Source organism: Crocodylus siamensis, chromosome 1 (genome assembly GCF_052110815.1).
Source record: "Crocodylus siamensis isolate JL-2025a chromosome 1, ASM5211081v1, whole genome shotgun sequence".
In the NCBI taxonomy this organism is placed as follows: Eukaryota; Metazoa; Chordata; order Crocodylia; family Crocodylidae; genus Crocodylus; species Crocodylus siamensis.
Genome location: NC_143395.1, coordinates 204,595,278 through 204,615,623, shown reverse-complemented (window position 1 = coordinate 204,615,623; position 20,346 = coordinate 204,595,278). Strand labels below are relative to the sequence as shown.

The 20,346-nt window shown below is 45.3% G+C and overlaps 1 long non-coding RNA gene across 2 annotated transcripts in view; it reads right to left on the bottom strand.

Annotated features, from left to right (window-relative positions):
- LOC149873926 (uncharacterized) overlaps positions 1-12,546 on the bottom strand; it is a 232,919-nt gene extending 220,373 nt beyond the window's left edge. The window contains exons 1-2 of one of the 2 annotated variants that reach the window (XR_016443130.1): positions 12,454-12,501; positions 238-378 (exon numbers count right to left, since the gene is read on the bottom strand). This is a non-coding gene — a long non-coding RNA (uncharacterized LOC149873926). Of the gene's footprint in view, positions 1-237; positions 379-12,453 lie in introns of both variants that reach the window. The other variant, XR_016443128.1, reaches the window with a different exon arrangement.
- Positions 12,547-20,346: the final 7,800 nt, after the last annotated feature.

Here is a 20,346-nt window from a genome sequence, read left to right as displayed (position 1 = left end):
TTTTGTCCAAGTGAAGAACATCTACACATACCAGCATTTCCTGAGGGCTCTTCAGTAAGAAGACAGAGTTTTGAATCTAAGGTAGGAACAAACAGATACTTGGTTTGTACTTCTGTTAACAGGGTCTGAGTAGCTGGAGAATCCTGGTGTAGACTAAGGCCTCCCTTTATATGTGTGGGTAAGTGTTGCTCATAATATGAAGTTAAGCATGAGTATAAATAAGTGCAGAGAAAATACCTTAAACTGAAAGGCAGAGCTCAGCCTAGGATGCAGGAGAAGTGCTTTGGCCTTCTTTTACAGTTGTAGATGTCTTTCCAGGCAGGGCAAGACACCTCTAACACAAAGGCAATGTCCTTGCCTTTCTCTGTCAAATGATACCTGCAAACAGGGTTAATGAAAACACAAGAACTTTAGTGCTGTGGGGTGAGTGTCCGAGCCAACCATGTAAATACAGGCATTCTGAACAGTGAGTGCATCTACACATGCGCTTCACTGCAGAGTAGGCTAATTAGCTCAGCAGTAAAGCATCACTGTCCACATAAGCGCCAGTATTAGGGCATGGTAAATTACTTAACTCTGCCATAAGACAGCACTATCTTCCAACAGAGTAATTAACTTTGCTGAAACATTCATGTAGACGACATAAGTGGCAGAAGTGGGGGCTAATGAGGCTTAGCCCCCTCAAATGCTGGGCAACGGTAGGGCCACAAGGAGACCCAGACAAGGGCTTCCAGCAGCTGCAGCAGGAGTGGGGTGGGGGGAGGGGCAGACGCTGCCCAGCCGGCAGCACAGGACTTAGCTGCAAGCGGCTCATCTGGGCGGCACAGCTCCTGCTGCTGCACGCACCCTGGGAGGCATGGGGGGGCATGTACCCCTGATCTGTGCAGGGTAGGGTAGGCAGCCACTGCGTGCTGTGGCTGAGGCAGTGCTGGCTTCTTCCCTGCGGGGGGAGGGGGCGTGCTATGCTGGGTGTGGGTGGCAGTGGTGCTGGGAGGAAGGCTACGGATGGGGGGGTAGCTGCAGCCACCCCAAGATTCTCCGTAGCCCACCCCACCCTCCTCCCAGTGCCACTGCCGCCTGCCCCCAGCATAGCATTAGCCCCTGCCTCCCTCTGGGAAGAGCCCAGCACTGCCCCAGCCCCAGCCCACAGTGGCTGCCTGCGCTGCGCAGATTGAGGGCACTCACCCCCACGCCTCCTGGGACGCATTCAATGGCAGGAGCTGCCAACCCCTCCCTGCACTCCATCCTTCACTGGCTATGCAGAGCCTGGTAGGGTGAGCGCAGGGGTCCCAGAGGCTCTGTCCCCTCTGGCCTAGCAGTGCAGCCAAGGCTGGCCCTGCTCTGGCCCCCTGCTTTGAGCCCTGGGCCAGTGCAGGCAGGCAGCCGGGGCCAGTGCCAGGCTGGGGGACAGTGAGTTCATTGGCACCAGCACTGGGCAATGACACCAGGCATGGGGAAAGGGGCGGCAGTGGGCCCCAGCCCCGATCCCAGGCCTGGCTTGGCTCCCTCCCAATCCCTGTCCAGTCCTATCCCCAACCCTATTCCCTCTCCCTCCCCCCCCGACCTTTCCCCCCACAGACGTTCCCACCTGGGGGGGTGCACAAATGCTCAGCCTCCCCCTGCCCCCCCCAAACATTTTCTCCCTCCACCTATGACCAGGGCTAGCTGGTGCACGAGGGTGCAAAAGTGCAGGCACTGTCTGCTTCCCACCGCACACTTTAGTAACCTCATGCCCCAGCCAGCCCCTCCACCACCTGATGCTGGCACCCAGAGCCTTGGGCTGACCCCCTGAACTCCCTGCCAGCCTGGAGGTGCTCTACCCTGGCTCTAACTACTGTGGTCTCGGGCACACATGAAGACGCTATGCCCAGGAGTAGCTGACTCCAGCATGAACTGTGTTGGAGTTTATTCAGGTGCATTAATTAATTGCATGTGTAGATGCACCCAGTTAGACAAGCCTGCAAGGAGACCTGCATTGCCAGCCACTGCATCACATACGGTCCACCTATGTTCCACCTGCTCAGAGCAGGATCGGGGCCTTAAAGTAAACACTGGTTTGTCGAATAGGGGTGAGTTCCAGAGGGTCACCTTAGGTACCACAGTGTCTAAAAATTAGTTGCCTCACCCCAGCATGGTGGTTCAAGCAAACATGTCCAGGCACCAAGGTTATCTGAGTAGTCAGTGGAAGGACTTAGGTACTTCTGAAGGGTTATCCACAAAAATCCACGCCACAGGAAACTTGTTGCCCACATATGTTGAGTGGCATAACCACTAGGCTACTAAATGGGCTTCCCTCTAACTTTCTGTCCTTCTGGCCTCATAATTTTGCACTCTTGTCCCCGCCCCCTCCCCCCCCCCAAAAAAAAACCCAAACAAAAAACCTACTCTATATTATGGTAGTTAGTCCACTCTCCTGGCAGGTGGAAGAGGGGAGGTGTAGAGGGTCAGAGTGACTGTAGCAGCTTTAAGCTCAATAGTATCCAGGTACTCAGCATACTTCTGGTGGATGAAACTCTCAGGACTTGGGTGGGGTTTGGGTCAGCTCTGTCTTATGTTCGGACCCATTGGGATGTAGGGGGACCCAACATTGTGGAAATATGCATAGGATTAAGGGGTTTTCAGGGCGCTGTGCTGGACTGGGCCCTATTGGTTGTCAGGCAGAGTAATGACTTGGCCATGGATTAGGGAAAGGGAAGCCCACATCCATGGGGCCAAAGCAAACTGTGGCCCTCACTCATGTTGCCCTGGGCTTTTGGGGACTACCCATAGGATGGAGCCTTCCCTATGAACAAGGATGGGATGAGCTATCTTGGGAGCTGGGCATTTCCCTGTTCCCAGAAACTGTACCTACTGTGTCTCCTCACATACTCCCTATGCCCCAGGTGAGCAACCACATTTCCTCCCATCCCCTAATGCTTCCTTCCCCAACACTCACACTATACAGCCCCCTCTCCCACACAGCATTTCTCCACGTCTTCCCAACACTCTCACCACACCTACACCTAGCTGCCCCATAAATCTACCACACAGCCTTCCTCTTCTCAACATTAGCAGCACATAGTCAATCCCTCCTGACAAACCTCTCCAGCCCTCCAGGCTACATCGATCAGGACTTCTTCTATTGATAGGGTGGTTTCTTGTATCTTACTATGTGACTTACAGTTTTGAATGATTGTGACCAATGTAATATGACTTGGCGGTGTGTCATTATGTGGAATACACATCATAAACAACATAATGCTTGTGCCAGGGAGGCAGGGAAGTGGGGCACAGTTTGGCAGCTTACCCTACCAAGTTGAAATCCCAGACTGTACCCCTGGTGGGGTGCCTGACTCCTCAAGTACCTCTGGAACTTTGCAGTCTAATGTATATGCATCTAATAAGGTTTTGTGGCCACTGGAATAGTGTTTTTCTGGATCATTTTTTTGGACTTATGCACTTGAATTCCACCTAAGTCCCATTTCAAGCACCTGAAGTGCCTTTCTGAATCTCACTCCAGGTCTTTACATATGACTACTGATTTTATCTTCCTCTGGCTTCAGGTGTTCCTGATCTCTGAATGTCAGGCCCCTTTTCAGGAGGCAAACAAAGTCATCCGTTACTCAAAAAACTACAGCTGCTTGTACATGCCATGGGGGTTTACTTTGGTTTAATTCTCCCTAAACTGAAGCAATGGGTTTTTAAAAACACCGCTTCAATTTAAAGTGAAATACTTGTGGCATGTACACAAGGGTCAGGCCCAATCCTTACCTGCACCTCTGGTGATGGGGGGAGGAGGGGAGGGCAAGCAGCTGGTGGGCCGAACAGTCTCTGAGCTGCTGGGGAGGGGGGCAGGGCCCCCCAGGTGGCACCCGCCCACAAGCACCTGGCCTGGGCAGTCCCAGGGGGCACAGCAACTGCAGATGGAAGCACTGCCCCCACCCCCGCAGCCACGGAGGGAAGCACCAGGCCCCCGCGCAGCTCAGGCAGGCCCTGGGGAGGAAAAAAAAAAGATCTTTAATTGGCTTGCCAATTTTTTTTTTTTTTCCTTTAGTGGAGCCTGCCTGCACGGGCTGCTGCTGGGTTCCCTGCATAAGCTGTCTGCACAGCCTCTGAGCTGCACGGGGTCTGGTGCTTCCCTCCACAGCTGTAAGGTAGCAAACTAAAACACCTTGAACATGTTTTATTTTGCTGCATCCCTAAGTCATTTAACGTGCAATACGCCACCAACAGTGTAAACAGTCACACCATTAAAGTGGTGCAAAAGGGTATTTTAGCTGCTTTAAAGGCCAGTTTTGTGGCACGCACAGAGGCCCTCCGACACTTGTACACGTGATGGGGATTTAGTCCTCTAAATTGAAATGGTGGGTATTTAATCATGATGATTAAAAACTGACCATTTCAATTTAGAGGCTTCTATCACTGTTACAGTGAGAGGCCTGCCCCGATCCTTTTTTTTTTTTTTTTTTTTTGAGGAGCCTACCCATTTCTCCCAGGACGAGGGGGCAAGCTACCGGTGGGCTGAGCAGCCTCTGAACTGCAGGGGTCCCCAGTCCTTCCCCCCACGGTAGTAGTGCCTCCTGGGGCTGCCCGAGTGGGCTGCTAGCTGAGTGTGTGCTGCCCTGCTCAGGCTCAGGGAACAGCTGGATCAGGCTGGGTGCTGCCTCTGAGCTGGGGCAGCACCTGCCTGCTACATGCCCACTCAGGTGGTACCAGGGTGTGCTGCTACCATGGAGGGAAGAACCAGGGGCCCCCACAGCTCAGGGACCACTGTCAGCTCACCCTCTGGCCTCAGGAGAGGAAGGAAGTCTCTGAAAAAAAAAAGGATTGGGCCCCTCACTGCTTTATTTTTTCCTTTGGCGGAACCTACCCGTGTGAGCTGCTGCTGGCCTGCACTGCCCCGGAGCTGCAGGGGAACCCAGCCCAGCAGCTAGTGGGCAGTTGCTGCCCCAGCTTGGAGGCAGCACCCAGCCTGATCCAACTGTTCCCTGAGCCCAGAATGGAGCAGCACCAGCCCAGCTAGCAGCTTACCTGGGCGGCCCCTGCTGCCGTGGAGGAAAGGACCGGGGACTCCTGCAGCTCAGGGGCTGCTCAGCTTCCTGGCAGCTCACCACCCCCACTCCCTAGATGAGGGAGATGCAGGCAGGCTCCACAAAAAAAAGGATCAGGCCCCTCGCCACTTGTCCCTTCAGTCCACCTCTCCCATGGCAGAGGGGTGAGCTGTTAAAAGGCTGAAAGATTACAAATAGCTACGTTGCAAACTAAACTACATGCAGAAGTGGTTTAGTTTGCAAGTTAACAAACTCATTTAAATTGTTAAAAATCCTGCACATGTGCAGTATTATGCAATTAAACTGCAAAAATAGGCAATTTTCATCATGTGTACAAGCGCCTCGAAGAGTAGTTTCACAGACGTATTTAAGTATCAAAACTCCAGAAATTTCAAATGGCCTAGAGAGATGTCTGTACTACATCTCTGCCAGTTGGGAGCACTGCTGAGAAGCACACCCTGGCTACATGTTCCCACTCTGCCCATGCCAACCCCAGAAATGATGCAGTGGCACCTTTCTGAAGTTGCTCTCCACCACAGCTCTCAACCTTTCTTCAGCATGGCAGTGAGGCTGGGAGCACCTCCCAGACAGCCTTATTGCCTCTTTCCTGGGCTTGGCACAAGTTAAGTGAGCGTGGGCAGGTGAAAATGTGCTTCTCGTAGTGCTGGGGAGGCATCCTGAGCAGTAAAGTCAGTTCCCACTCTGTCTAAGGAGCCAAAATGCACCGTTCTTCTACCACAGAAGTCCAGCAACGGCATTTCCTGCAAGAGTCAGGCAAGTTTGATATCTTTCACAATGTTGCATTAAAACATTCTTATGTTTTACCCTGTGGAATGAAAGGCAAGAATAGTAGTGGTGGTCAGAAGGGATGTGAGAACAGAATTGGTACTGAGACATTCCTGAATTCTAATCCTCCCACTCACATGGACTTTTCTCTATGCTTTCTGTCTGCTTTTCCTGCATTCTTTGATTTGGAGACAGTGCTACTTGGCTTGTGCCTGTATAGTACCTTGGAGATGGATAACTTCCCATGGACACTGAGCATTAACAATTCTGAAATAAGAAACCATGGAGTATTGTAAATAAATAAAAACAAATGTTCTTGATTGCTGCAGGCTTGCTCAACTTCAAAACAGGATCCTGCAATCCATCATATCCTTTAAAAATATGGAAAGGTATCCTGTGTTCCTTCAGACTTCCTTAAGAACTCTCATTTGTCATGGTATCTACTATGTTTAGACACTGAGATGGTGTGACCACTGCTTATCATGCTGTATTCACTTCACGATTACTTGTTCTTCTCCCATCTGTTTGCCATATTCTGTTACAGTTACTTCATATGGTATTTAGACTGTAAGTTGTTTGGGGCAGGGACTATGTTTGCATAAAGGGCAGGAATCACAGATTTATAATTGCTCTGGACATTGCAGAACCTTGTCAACTGGTTGAAATTCACACTGTATTCCCTTCTCACCTGGCTATTTGAGCCAATCAAGCCAAATTTCATGACATGGTTCGTCTGAACTAGAGCAAATCAGGCTCTTGCAACCTCTATGCTATATTATTGCATTTATTTAGATTATTTAAAGACAAACAACTTCTCATACCCCACTCTAGGTGCCCCAACATAATCTAATTTCCACAAACTCATGTCCTAGTGCAGGGGTGCCCAACCTGTAGCATACATGCCACAAGTGGCACAGGCAGCCTGTGTATGGGGCATACAGCAGATCAGGTAGGAGACTGGCAGCACAGTAACCAACAGGGCAGGAAGCAGAAAGCAGAGCAGGAGGCAAGGAGCACAGGTTGAGAACCAGAGTGCAGATCAGCACATTTGGCACAGAAAGGGGATTGGAATGGCACTCGGGTACAGTGCAGAGCTAATTTGTGACACACCTTCTAAAACAGTTAGGAGTCGTCCACTAGGACATTGGGGGCTATCAAACCATCAATAAATCTACAAATGTAGCAATGGAAATAATCCTAAATATCCCTATTTCAACTAGCATCATTATTACAGCTGTACAAATAATGGATTTCTTTAGTCTGTTGGTAGAACTCGGGGGGAGAGAACTTCATGCTGATCCAAAACAATCTTCTTTCAAATTGAACAAATTTCTTTCAGTTGAACACAAGTGCAGAGAAGCAAACAGCTTCTCCCCTATCCCCTACCTGACCGGCCAGGACTGTCTGCCAAGGGAGCCCCCAGGTACCCCCAACCCCTCATGCCCAAATTTTCCCACCTGGAACAGCAAACAGCTCCTCCCCTACCCGTCCCCAAGCTTTCTTCTCCCTACTGTATTATCTCAAATATAAGACAAGGTTTTCCCCCTGAATCAGCATAGGTCCTTGTCTTACAGTCACATACAAAGAAACTTCATAAATACATTGTCTGTCATTAAAACTGTTGCCAAAAGCAGCATGTGCTCCGTAATGAAAACCAATTTTGAAGCTGATTAAATGCAGCCAACACTGAATATGACTATAAAACACATAGCCCATATAGGTCAAACATACCAATGGAAACCTACTTTTTTTTTTTAAACTCAAGGCCAAATCAATTCCAAATTCTATTGGGCAAAGCCCAATAGTCACGTTCCAAAATTTGACTGAGTAGCAGTTACGGATTTAGGCTTAAGCTACTTAAGCTACAGTTTAGGGCCTCTAAATATGGGGGGAAAAAATGAGGGGCCTCTAAATAAGGAAAAAAACCTGACTCAATATCAAGTTTTATAATAATAATCAGTTGGTAAATAAAGGAGATAAAGGAGATATGGGAAAATGACTCTCTAAATATGAACATTTTTGTTCTAATATGAGAAAACATACATACCTTAGATTATTTTTATCGTATGGGCCTCTTAAACGGGACATAGTTTAAGGCTTCAGCATGTCATAATTCAGGACTGCTGAGCAGAACTCAATCATTAAGTCTGTGTGGCTGTCACAGACCCACTATGGGGCTTTGGCTATTCCCCAAATCCAGGCAGGCATCCTACATGCAAGCTATAGGCCCTGGAAACTTTGGGGTTCAGATGCCCCCAGTCTCACTTTATCTTAGCCAATTTTTTTTGTGATGTATTTTATATACATATACACACCCCTCTACTACCAGCCTTTTGTGACTGCAGTGGTTCACTTGACAGTCCAAAACACACGTTACAGTTACACTACTAGTCCCATTACAAAAGCCACACCCGCACACCCATAACCATCACCTTTAACTGTCAGAATTACACAGATTTTTTTCTGTATGTATGTATATATAGATATAGATATATATAGAGAGAGAGAGAAAGAGAGAGAGAGGTGTTAAACCCCCCCCCCAATTCTTTCTGGTCCCTGTTCATTACTTCCTGAGCCCAGAGGAAAACCTGCTCAGCCGTTACAGTACACACACCCGTGGAATGGTGCTCCCGTGCACCCATCCACAAGCCATCATCTCCCTCTGATGATCATGCTTCTGGCTTACAGCATGGCATATTCTTCTGAAAGACACTGTGGCTGTGGCACCATGGTCACCGGGAGTCCTCCTCTCTGCTGCCCTTCTGGCCTTCTCCACTCGCCATTTGTAGGATCCTGGCCTTCGCCTTTCTGTCACCTGACTGGCTGGCAGGGATTGAGCCTTAACCCCTACTTGACTGGCAGGCTGTGACTGGATTTAAAGGGACCACCCTGTCTCTCAGTAACAGGCCTAAGGTTCCCTGTTACAGGGGTATAGCAATCTGGGATTAGTTTTGGGCTTTTTTCCTAGCTTGGTCCTTCGGCTTTTTGACTAGGGGCAAGTGAGGCTAGGGGGCATCTGAACTCTCGGGTTTCTGGACTTGGGCCTTGCATGTAGGATGTGGGAGTACCTGGAGCCCCAGAAAGCTGAGTCGGAGAGGTAGGATACTTGCTGGTGGTAGTGCCTCACCGACCTGAGCAGTTAAGCTCTGCTCAGTAGAAATTTGGAATTTAATTCAAAACTGATTTGGCCCTGGAAATGAAATTTTAATTAAAAAAGATGGTACTATATACAAGTACATGCAAAAGTGTTTTTTGAAAGTGTATTTATAGAGTACCTGTGCTAAAACTTGCAGCAATTTCTTTAAAGGCAAAATACATCAATTCTGGATTAACTAAATTACTACAGGCATCTTTATTTCAAAGTCAGTGTTTTCAAATTTGTCTCTCACATATATGTGCTCAATGAGAGCAGGGTCTGGCAATAAGGATGGGGGAAGGGGCTGCAGGGGGAAGAGGTTGGGCAGGCAAGGGACTACCTGACCCTCCCAGATCTATTTTCCCTGCTGTAGCAGTGGGAGGGGGACAAAGTCAAGGCTTAGCTTCCAATAATTAAATTCCATACCTGGAAAATTATAACAAATTTATAAATTTTCCATATATAGAATCTAATGATTGGGATTATCTTATCTTCAAGTAAATATAGTATTAATGCTGCTCAGTGTAAAAAATGAAACTAGAACTGATGATCAACAGGCTCTCCTCTGAGTGCTTCTCTTGCAAGGGTAAAAGAGAAAGGTAGAAGAATCTTCTGCGCAGGTTTGCATCTCAGCTCAGTGACTTCAGCACTAGCGGAGGTTCTACGGAGCGTGGGAATGTGTGCAGTGTAGTGTGGCAAGTGCCCACACAGTAGGATAGAATGATTATGACTGTACACATTTTAGTGATGCAGTGACTTTCCAGGGTTTATAACTCAGGGAAATCTTGCTAGCCCTAGTACTGCCTCACTATTCCAACTTCCTATTCCAACATAGCCTTTTGGCTATAAATCTAATTAATTAGATAATTAATTCCTGACTTGCTTCAGTGTTCAAAAAAGAAGTTGCTAACATTATACGTACTTATAATATATATATATAGTGTGTGTGTGTGTGTGTGTGTGTGTGTGTTAGCAACTTCTTTCTTGAACAGCTCTAGCAATTCAAGAATGTATCTATATATGTATTTTATTTATTAAATTTACATTCCACCTTCTCCAGTAGACTACGGTGGAATATATACACGTACACACACATTACATATTTTTACATAAACTACTTTTTATTTATCTAACTTCCTACTTGAAACCCTCTCTACCATTTTGATGAAATTAAAAGAGAAAATCAGCCTGAGGAAGAGACCAACAACAACTTTTTCCAAAGTGTTTAAGCCTCACACATATCACCAAAAGTATTTAGACTCCTCGGTCCTATTCAGGCATCAAATAAATGGGAGTTGGGAGCTAAGGACACCTACACATGTGCAGAGAGGCTGCTCTGACATGTTGTAATTACAATGCGTCAGACTTGTGATTACTCAGGTCTGCTGGAATGTGGCAATTACCGTGCTCCAACAGACTCCAGCATCATGTGCATCAGCGTCCCTGTACTGAAAAATGGTGGCAGGGGCACTAACTAAAGCTGGTTCAATAAGCTTTAGGTAAAGCACCCCTGCTGCCATTTTTCAGCACAGGGATGCTGATACACATGATGCTCCATGTACTTTAATTAAAGCAACTCTCAGAGCCTCTCTAATTAAAGCACCCCTTCCCCCCCAACCTCCTGGAACATGTCTATAAATCCCCTAAGTGCCTAAATACCTTTGACAATCTGGGTATTAAAGGACTTGGAGCTGAAGTCCAGCCTTTGGCTCCTAAATAACTTGGACACTTCCCATAGTGCTGGGGAGGCATCCTGAGCAGTAAAGTCAGTTCCCACTCTGTCTAAGGAGCCAAAATGCACTGTTCTTCTACCACAGAATTACTTAAATACCTCTGAAAAATACTCTCTCGAGCTTACAAAATTCATTGTACTGCAAAGTTTGATAAAATCATAAAGTAACTAAAAACAGTGGATAAGAAATACAGAGCGCTATTGCAACTTTGATGGCAGGAACCCTAGCAGTTCAGGCCTATTCATATTCATGAATACTGTTTTAGCAAGAGTGTCCTTGACTGATTTTTCATCCCATCACAAACAGGCCTGAAGAGGTAGTGAGCCAGCATGCCCAGGCTTGTTAAATAACTCTGCATAAACTTTGGGGGCTGCTGAGCAACAACAAAAACAGAGGAAGTCGGTGCAGTAACAGCAGCAGCAATGCACTTGCCTTTCATCAACACTGTATTCACACCAAGTGTAGCACACAAAGCATAAAGAAAACGCAGTCTGTTATACATGACATTTACAATGGGCTTCAGGATGTATTTCCACTTCCTGTTTCCATATTAATTTATCACAATATTCTTGTTTCTTACAATCAAATGTAAACTACAAGATCTCCATGTTATCCAGTGGGGAGGAAGCTATTACTCTCCTAGCTCCAAAGAGTCAGAGAGACTTGAGAAACTGATTTAAATAGATCGTTATCCAGGTCCTCTCATGTTCAAATTAAGAAACACCCAAAGCATAAACTGGTATTAAATAGCTATGACCTTGAATTATTTTGTTTGAAATGAATATATTGTGAATAATGCAAAAATATTTGTTTTTTAAAGTAAAATATTTAAAATGCCTTAAAGCTCCAGTTACTTTTGCCGTACTTTATTTTTCAGGCATATGAGAACACAAAGAGGATTGTTGTCAGATATTAGGGAATAATGTGACTTATATGGTACTGGCAAAATTCCCTGAATATACTGAAAAGCATTCTATATGTTGAAAGAGGATACTCTGCTTGTTTGTCTATATCTCTGTGTATCTAAAGCATGTTAAAAAGTAACTGGTGCTATACATGAACATTCAAGTGATTGATTTGAAATGTTTTAATCTACAGTATATAAAACTGATTTGGATCATCATAGATACTGTTTTTACTCACAGCAGAGGTAAATGCTACATAAAATTCCTGCACAATAATTTGAAACAGGAATAACACATTTGCAAAACAGAAGCATCTTATAGATCATTTCTTTTGATTTTGTCTATGTACAAGTTCTGGAGAAAGCATCTTCAAAGTTTCTTCCTAGGGATGTTTACAAATTTTTTCATGACTTTCCTTTTGATCTAGTTTCAATTTTCAGAGTGGGGGAAAGACTCTTTTTCATATTATTTGCTTTTGCTAAATGAACTGGATGAATATTGGCTATCTGTGCCAATGAAAGATATCTGACATTGTGCACTTATGGGTATTCTGGCGACAGCTACAAACTCCTACCACAAACTTTTTCAGGATTCCAACATTCATTCCAATGACATTCCAGTGCAAACGTCACAATGAGGACTTAATCTATTTAACTCAATTAGTGCTATGGCTGCACTAAAGGTTTTTTTTACTTATAATACAAAACACAGTAAAAATACTAGGTTTACCATTTTTGCAACCCCAGAGTGCTGCATGTTTCTAAATTACCATTGGTATACAGGTCTTCCATACATAGTAAACAAGAAAAAGCAATTCCTAAACCATTTAGTTGTGGATAGCTGTAAAACAACAGGTTGCTTACCTTTATTTTCCTTCTTGCTGCTCCCATCACTCTCAGTACTGACTAAAATGCCATGGGAGAGACTGACTCTCCATGCTGACCCATTTATACAACCATGTCATTCCCTTGCCAAAAAGAAGGGAAAAAAGGATATTTTCCCACAGTTGACAGTCATTAATACTTCCTCAGCTTCCGCCAACTCAATTCTTGAGAAGGCACAAATTTGTTCTCATCAGAAAATGCCTCAGCTCTTGAAAACCACAAACTTACATTTCACTTTGGGGACTTAAGTAGCATGGGAACTGCATAAGAACACCATATTGGAGGCACCAACCACATGCATACCACAAATAAAAAAAATAAAATAAAATGGAAAGTGGACCCAAAGAAAGCCAGCATGATCTAATGGCAGAGCTGCAGTTGCAATAAACAAAAAAAAGGCTTGCTTCAAAAGATGGAAGAAAAATCCTAAGAAGGAAAAGAAAAAAGAACACAAACTGACAAATCAACTGTAAAACTGAAAAAAGATGAGATAACAAAGATTTTGAAAAGAATCTTGCTAGAGATATAAACAGTAACAATAAAATATTTTTAAGTACATTAGAAGCCAGCGATCTGCCAGGCAGTCAGTTGGGTCTTTGGATAATCCAGGTGCAAAAGGGGCACTAAAAAATGGCAGGGCCATTGCTGAGAAACTTCGCATCTATCTTCACTATCAAATAGGTTAGGGAAATTCCCTTGCCAGATCCACTCCTCCCTAGGGACAAGTCAATGGAGCTGACATAAACTGAGATTTCAATAGATTCATAAACCAAAACCTAGCCTTCCTAAACATCATGACTGTGCATCCAGTACTTCACTGAAAGATATTTCCACACCTGAGTTAATGTTCATCCAAATTCATGTTTCCACACCTGAGTTTATATTTTTAGCTTGAGTTAAAAACCAGTCTGAAGGGCTGTGAAATAGGAGCTACATTACCAAGAGGGACTAAGAGACAATAGATTACATAGGAAAGAATAGCTTGATTAGTGGAACATTAATACCAGTAAAAAAGGAGATTAGGTTATTAACACTTGTGGAATGAAGAGTTCTGAAAGAATCATACAGAGCCATGAAAACAAAAGGCTCCGTCAGTGCTGCCTGAATAGAAATGCTGCTGCCACTGCCAGGAAGTCTGTTTTAAACTTTAGGGCTAGGGACAGACATTACACATAAACTAGTTTAAGTGATCAGAAACTGGTTTAAACCTGTAACAGAACAGCTATTCAGTGAACATAAACTAGTTTGGAAATAGCTGAAACTGGTTTGAGATAAACCTGGTTGAATGTAGTAATCGCTTCTCGGCCTCTTGAAGGCTCAGACTGAGCGAAAACATTTAAACTTAACTGATTTGGGTCAAGATGGTTTATGCAATGTCTGTGTCAGATCCCTTGCTGGTTTAAGATAAATCAGACTCCTCCCAGCATCTTGGCATGCTCTCTGGGTTGGGCAGAGCTCTGTATTCCACAGCAGGGCTGGCCCCTCCCCTCTGCTGCCTGGCTGGAGCTCTGGCAGAGACTGCAGGCACAGCAGGGTCTGCCTGGCTTCCCCCTGCCCTATCCTCACTTCGCTGCTGAAGTAGGATTTCACCCCACTCCCTCCCTCCCATCTCCCACAGCATGGACCCCAACCGCAGAGACCCTAGGCATGTGGTATGCTAGTTAATGCCAAGAGGTATCTCTGTGTGTGTGTGTGTGTGTGTGTGTGTGTGTGTGTCTCCAATTTCACTGGGACAGGCAGACAGAACAGTGACCACTTAGGGTTTTTTGGAGCTAATCAACAGGTCAGCGGGTAAGCTGTTTGAGAAGAGTTGGAACGAATGGAGAGAGGCTATTGTTTTGTTGATGGGGTGATAAACACTGTTATCAACCCCTGCTGTCTTGCTTGTCTGTCAGTTTGCTGCAGACACTATAAAGAAGCAGGGAGGGAGACCAACAGATGCAATTAGAGGTCCTGCCTGGGCATGGCTACACCCTCCCCAGCTCAGCATTATCTAAAGGAAGGGAAGGTTGCTCTAGACACTGCAGGCATGTGCCTGAATTTCCTTAGTCCAAAGGGAATGTTTGTCTGGTTACAAACTGGTTCAGCCTAGCCAGGTTAGACTAACCTGCAAAGGTTGAATCAATTCAGGTCAGGCTTTTTGAATGTCTGTCCCTAGTCTAGATAGAGCACATATCAAAATGGGCTGCAATAGCACCACTGCACCCCACATCCCAGATCTGCCCTTGCTTAGGTTCTTATCTAGCCTCAACACCTTGTGGCTGGGAACATCTTGCTGGTGCTCCCATTTAAATCTGTGAGAGTTTTACTCTTAAATTAAAAGGGGCAGGATTGGAGTATAAGGCACTATAAAAGGGATATTTCTCAGGGCTGCTTTCCTTCAAGGCCTAAGAACTCACTAGGAGCAAGAGCTGTGGTTTGGGTCAATTTAAAAAATGCGTTTACTAATTTTTTCCACCCTTTTTTTGGCAAGCGCTTTTTTAGCCAATAAGAACATAAGAACTGAGCCATCTTGCTGAGCATCCTATGTCACATGGTGGCAGAGAGTGGATGCTGAAAAGAAAAGTAAACAGGGTATGGCCAGGGTTTTATCTATTGTTCCTCTCCCACTTGTAGCCTCTAGCATTTAAGGTCTAGGAAACACTGAATCAGAGACTGTATCTCTAACTCCCATGCTCAAAAACTACTGATGCCCCTTTCCTACAAGAATTTTTCTGATTCCTTTCTGAATCTGGCTAAACTGTCAGTTTCCACAACACTTTGTGGCAATGAGTTCCATACATTAATTACATGGTGTGTGAAAAGAAAGTTCCTTTTTTAAGTTTTAAACTTACTCCCTACTACTTTCAGTTTATTACTCCTAGTTCTTGTACTGCGAGAGATAGTAAATAATAAATCCCTATTTACTTTCTTTTCATTGTCAGTATTTTGTAAACCCTTCTTATGTTCCCCCTCAAGCATCTCTTTTCTAAACTGAATAGGCCTAGCCACTTTAGTCTCTCCTCATACAAAAAGAAGATCCTTCATACAACTAATCATCTTTGACGTCCTTCTCTGTACCTTCTTTAGTCCTTTTATATCCTGAGATGTAGAGACAAAAACTGGGCACAAAAACTCGTCTAGATGCACCATGGATTTATGTTTTTAGCAAACTGTCTACAATGACTTCTAGATGACTTTCCTGTATGGTAATAGCTCATGTAGAGCCCATCATAGCGTAGGTATAATTTGGGTTATTTTTGCCTATGTGCTGCACTAGACACTTATCTATGTTGAATTTCATCTGCCATTTACTTGCCTATTTGCTCAGTAGTGCCAAATCCTTCTGTAGTTCCTCACAGTTTGCCTTGATCTTTACCATTGTGAATAATATAGTGTCAGCCACAAGTTTGGCCACCTCACTACTTATCCCCTTTTCCAGATAATTTATGATTATGTTAAACACCAGTCCCAACACAGATCCCTAGGGGACCCTGCTGTTTACTTCTTTCCATCCTGAAAACTGACCGTTTATATCCATTCTTTCTTTTCTATCTTTAAGCCAATTTCTAATCCACAAGTGGATGTTTCCCTGTAATTCCATGGCTCTGATGGGGCACCTTGTCAAAGGCTTTTTGGAAGTCCAGATATACTGTGTCAACTGAATCACCCTGATCCATCTGCTTATTGATACCCTCAAAGAACTCCAGGAGGTTGGTGAAGCATGATTTCCCTTTGAAAAAGCCATGTTGATTCCTCCCCAGCAAGTTGTGTTCATTCATGTGCTGAACAATTCTTTTTTTATATAATTTTTCTACCAGTTTTCCAGGAACAGAAGTCAGACTCACCAGCTTGCAGTTTTCTGCATCCCCTCGAGAGCCTTCGTTAAATATGGAAGTCAGGCTGGCAACCCTCCAGTCCTCTGGCAACAAAGCTGTTTTTAGTGGTAGATTGCATACTATAGTTAGGAGTTGGGCAGTTTCTGATCTGAACTCCTTCAGGACCCTAGGGTGAATGACATCAAATACTAGTGTTTTTCTGCTGTTTAGTTCATGGGTGCTCAACCTCTTGGCTGTGTGGGCCAGAGGAGTGGGGAGGGGCAGCACGGGGCTGCTCCATGGGCTGGATTGAATGTTGCATGCCAGGATCAGGCCCAGCACTGCCTCCTCTCTGCCCTATGCACCCGAATTGGGTTCTGGGAGGCCTGGCATTACGTGCTCTCAGCCCCCCCCACATGCTGGGATTGGGCCCTGGGGTCCAGCACTGCCCCCTTCTGGCCTCCTGCATACTGGGATTGGCCTCGTGGGCCCAGCACACCTGTGCCTGGCCCTGCGTGCTCAGATCGGGTGCCCGATCCAGTGCAAACAGCTTGGGGCTTCTGATGGGTCAAGAAGTCTGGGGCAGGGGGTTAAATGCCACCACTCTCCATCACCAATTTTCTGCATCTGTGGGGAGCCCTACAGGCTGGATGACATGGGGTCATAGGCTGAATCTGACCTGCAGGCCTGTGGTTGAACACCTCTCTTTTAGTTTAGCAGTTTTCTCTATGCCATCATCAGTTGAAACCTCACATTTGACTTGTCTCTAGAGACGAGTCGATCTAGTGAGGGAATCTCCGTAACCTAGTCTGCAGTGAAGATAGATGCAAAGTGTCTCAGCAATGGCTTTGTCATCTTTTAGCATCTCTTTTACACCCTAAATATGCAAAGGCCCAACTGATTACCTGGTAGATCTTTGGCTTCTAAGGTACTTAAAGAAATTTTATTATTACTATTTTTGTCTCTAGCAAGTTTCTCCTAAAAATGTACTTATCCTGTCTTTTTCAGTTCTACAGCTGATTTGCCGGAGTTTATGCTCTTTTTTTCTTTTCCTCATTAGGATTTGTCTTCCATCTTTTGAAAGAAGAATTTTTTTGTTTATTGCCACTGCAGCTCTGCCATTAAACCATGCTGGTTTTCTTTGGGTCTGCTTTCCATTTTTGTTTTTTATTTGCTGTATGCATTTGCTTTGTGCCTCCAATACAATGTTCTTAAACAGTTCCCATGCTGCCTGAAAGTTATTCATTGCCTTAGAATCCCCTTTTAACTTCTGCCTAACTAGCTTCCTCATTTTGGTGAGATGTCCCTTTTTAAAGTTAAAGGCTACTGTAATAGATTTTCTTCTTGATTTTCTTCTTGTCTCCCCTTCCTACATGGATGTCAAACTTAGTTGCACTGTTACCGTTTGCACCAAATCCATGCACTATTTAAAAATAGGTCCCAAATGGCCTTTCCTTTACTAGGTTCCAGAGCTAATTGTTCCAGAAGACAATCTTTTATAATGTCAAGAAGTCAGCTGTCCTCAGTGTCCCCAGAACTTTGCAAACCTTCCAGAACCAAAAAGTTAAAAACAGGATTGAAGTGGCTGAAGGATTAAGGAAAGAATTCAGCTGGGGAATAAAAGTGAGGAAATGTAATACCAATATATCATTCACAGACACGATCATAGCAAAGTATGTTTTATGCCATTGGTTATGCTAACACGTAACTCACTGTAACACAAGGAAAGCCAGTGCCACTCAGCTACACCTTCTCCCAGCTCCCCATACCTCTCAATCAGACCAGTCACACTGCCTGAGTCCTTTTGCACACTCACACCCACACAGTTCCCCTTTTACAGGGTTGCCTTTTCAGGTTTCTAAGGGCTTGTTGGGACTCCAGCTGTCAAAGCCTAGGCCCCTTCCTCTCTCTAGCCACACCCACCGTGGCCCACTGCTAAAGACCTCAGGCTCTGGGTTTTAGGCCTGGCCTCAACAGCCATCTCCTCCCTTTAAGGCAGGCGTGGGCAATTATTTGGGCTGGAGGACCACTTAGCAACTTAGCAACTTTTGTTGAGGTGTTGAGGGCCATCGACCCATGCATTTGCAGACCCTAAAAAATTTTGAATAGAGGTGGACACCCCTTTGAATTGTAAGTGTGTATATTCACATACTTTTGATTGATTATGATCTTTTGGACCCCTTAGACATAGTCTGTGGACCCCCAGGGGTCTGTGGACCAAAGGTTGAATACCACTGCCCTAACCCTGCCTCCTTCTGGTCACCTGCCCAGACCTGCTGCACCAGGTGCAGAACTAGTCACTTGTTAGCCGCCTACCTTTATCAGTGCCAGGCTCAGCCCAGCTGCACTGCTACCCTTGACTGATTGACTCCAACAGCACATACTCTCCAAGCTCTGCTCTATCCTTCTCCCTTTGTATATCCCCAGGCTGGGTTTAAATTTACCCAGGCTCCTTCAGGTCACCTGACTGCCCCTGCTGCACCCAGCAGCCAGGTACAGTCAGTCATTCATTAACCACCTGCCTTCATCAATCCCAGGCTTGGTCTATGGGTGCTGCTGCCCTCAACTGCCTGCCCTCTCAGGCCTCCTCAATAACAGGAGCAGGGGGCTTCCTGTTACACTCACCATTGCTATAAGGTAAGTCAATGAAACACTGAAAAGTTACAACCAAAACGCATCAGGAATACAGACAAGGTTCCTGTAGCAACATAAACCTGGCCTTGATGACCATATTCTGTATTTAATGGTGTATATTTAATAATATGTTTAACCAGGAAATAATAACACATTCCTATTCTGACATGCCTCAATTAATATTGCTACCTGAAACTTTTTGATTCACTTAAGCAACTACAAGATTGAATTAACATATATAATTTCTTATATTTGTTTTTGACAGAGAAAAACAAATAGAGAACCCAGGAAATACAAGCACATGTGAGTTCGCCAGAGTAAGGACAGAAAAAACTGAGTAAGACATCACGGAGGAGGGATGGTCCCATCATTAGGCTCTTGTGCAAGATTCCAGAGATGCCTATTTGAGTCCTGCCTCTGCCACAGACTTCCAGGCAAAGCACTCACAGTGAGATTCACAAACACAATTATAGGGAATTAGGTGCCTAAGTTCCCAGTAGCAATGTTGCAGAAACTGCTGAATCCCATTAGGCAAAGGCACTTTTGCTCTAAAACCTACTTAGACACCTGAAGTTCAGCTACTGTGCAAACCCTGGAGCATTGGTATCTTGGCTGACCTTAGTTTTTCAGCTGCTCACTCCCTCCTAAGGCTTCTTGGGATTCAAAAACCAGGTGGCTATCACCTGAGTCACCTGAGAGGCCCAATCCAGTAGAAATGTTCAGAGCAACCCCACCACCAACTCACAGTATCAAGTTCAGTATCCACTGCTGAAGAAGGAACTACCATGGCTTGACTTCTAAAATATCCTACTAGTTGAGACCTGAAGGTGTTCAGATCCACAGCTCCCTCCACCCAGAAGAGTGCCGTAGCCATCAGGCTATAGGTTAAATTGGACTGAGGAAGTTCTCAACCCCTCCTGTTAATGCTTTGCTATTGGGCAGCCAAGAATGTGAGAGTCATAGGGCCAGAAGACCAAGTAAAAAGTAGCATGTCTGTGGAGCCCAGTGAAGAGGGCACTACCTCAGAAGCAATGGAGTCCTGCATTCTTGCCTTTACTTCCAATGGTGAATGTATACTTTGCATTTAGTTATCATTGAACTAAATGCACAAGCTATGTTGGGAGCAGGAACCAGAACCCAGGTGGTCCCTCCTCTCTGCCTTGTCAAGGGGAAGCCCACCTCACTGAACCCCAGAAGCACATTCCTCTTTGCTTGCTCTACATCTGACTTGTTGAGTTCCTCGCTGCACTGTGGCCTGCGTGCACGTACCGTTTGAGAATCTGGGCTTTTTTGCAACAAGAAACCAAGAACCCGTTACTTTAAGAGGGAGACTGCAACTGAAAGGGCCCCAGGCAACTGAACAGAAGTTAGCTGCAGAAGGGAAGGCAGCAAGAGAGCAACTACAGCCAAGGCACAGTAAGCAACTCATCAAGCTGGCAGG